The following is a 1,998-nucleotide window of genomic DNA, read 5'->3' on the forward strand; positions in this document are numbered from 1 at the left end:
AAAATTTTGACAAGGCAATTTGTAGAATGTTAAATCTAAAAAACAAATTGTGCAATGGAAAAAATAGAGAAAACTTGATGTAGAGAGGATCCTGGGAGCACACTCTGAATACCGATGGTGGTTTATCTTTATTTATGTGGCCTTTTAAGCCCAATGGCTGTTTTTTTTTTTTTTTTTTTTTTTTTTTCAGACAACTGAACGAAGTAGATTAGTAGATGAAACTTCTTATCCAAAAGAATTGTTGAATTATTTCAATTAAAAATCCAAATTTTTTTTTTTTTTTTTAATTTCGGAAAATGTAAGCCCTCCATACAGGCTCGATGCAAAGAGGCAAAACAAATGAATAGGAAGAAGTGGTAAAAGAAATTAAATTTATTGGTTTGATTCCAGTGCTATTATTACTAACATAATCTGACAAGTTTTCTTTGAACCTAAAAAAAAATTCTGGCAGGTTTCAATCGGCATAACAGAACTCTTCCTCTTATAACATAATGAGTAGCCAAAGAGAAAAAGCCACTGAAAATAACCTTAATAGATTTGAATGACACAACGCTCATCCTCTTTAATGCTTTTCACTTTTATGTCCGGGTGCCTTAATCTAGCCACCATTCTTTCCTTGATATCTTCCAAAGGCACTCCAGGAAGAGCAACTAGGGAAGTTTCCTAAAAAACTTAATATCCTGTGAGACGAGAAGGGAATTGCATATAGAAAAGTGGGGATCCTGCAATTTCTCTCTTTCAGCTCCTCTTTGTTCAGATTTGAATCTCTCTGGTCCATGAAAACCATTTTGTCTACATCAAATGGGTGTTCTTCAAACTCAGCCAAAATCCCATAAGCCACTCAGTAACCAGGATTATAGGGCTTGTCATACTGAACAAGGCATCTAGAAAAGCCAGTCACAACGAGAACCATGGCAGCCTGAACTGTGAAACTATCATTGCAAATCAACAAAGATTTAGGCTCCTAATGAATAACCTTGATAACTTTAGCTTGGTGAAACTTGACACCATTTGATATGCATTTTTGCAGTATTTTTTACTTCAGCTGCTTCTGAATAACCCTTCCACAAACGTCTATCAAGGTCCTTCTCTGACAGATCATCAATAAACACAGCAGCTCCAGTCTCCAGAACAGGTAGTTGCAAGGCAATCAAGTAAGTCCATGCACTCCTAACCATGTATGATGACAGCGCATGTGCTAGGCTAGAGTACACATGAAGTTCACACAATGATTTACGCAATATGAACTTGTGTGTGGCATTCTAACAAATAGTTTGTGCGCAATACTGAATTAAAGAAATTTCAAGAGAATTGGATAATGTAATTTGGATGCTGTACCCGTGTCATATATGTGTCGTACTCGTGTCTTACAAGGGACGTCGTACCAATTGTTTAATAATATAATTTTTCAAAAATTACTTGTGTCATGTCCATACTCGACTTGTGTCCCATATCCGTGCTTTCTAGGGCAGAACACATAGACAATATGAACAAGCATGAAAGCACCAAAGCCCTACTTCAAGATTTTGTTCATAACACGTGAAAATAAGAGGTCATAAATCTAGAAACCTAATAAATTTTTCACAAAGTTTGCGAATCAAACAAAATTTTTCACAAAGTTTGCAAATCAAACAAATTGAAAAAGGTGTCACAAATATAATTTTTGTATTAATCAAGTAGTGAAAATCTCTGTTTCGATTCTTTTACAAAAGAATACTCATCTGATTCTATCTTCTTTGAACTTGACTTGAGCAAGAAATCCTCTTGACTTTGGTTGGAAGATGAATCGAATTCTTAGGACAGAATTTCTCCAAAGCTTGGTCTTCTTGAAAACTTTCTTTGAACAAAAAATCCTCTTGACATTTCTTGACTTTGGTTGGAAGATGAATCGAATTCTTAAGACAGAATTTCTCCAAAGCTTAGTCTTCTTGAAAACTTTCTTTCAACAAGAAATCCTCTTGACTTTGTGTTAGGACATATGTGATTCAATCTTAGGAA

At 34.9% G+C, this 1,998-nt stretch overlaps 1 pseudogene; it reads right to left on the bottom strand.

Annotated features, from left to right (window-relative positions):
- Nucleotides 1-288: 288 nt before the first annotated feature.
- Nucleotides 289-1,164, bottom strand: LOC126690927 (lycopene beta cyclase, chloroplastic/chromoplastic-like; annotated as a pseudogene).
- Between the last annotated feature and the right edge of the window lie 834 nt (nt 1,165-1,998).

Source organism: Quercus robur, chromosome 7 (genome assembly GCF_932294415.1).
Source record: "Quercus robur chromosome 7, dhQueRobu3.1, whole genome shotgun sequence".
Taxonomy (NCBI): domain Eukaryota; kingdom Viridiplantae; phylum Streptophyta; class Magnoliopsida; order Fagales; family Fagaceae; genus Quercus; species Quercus robur.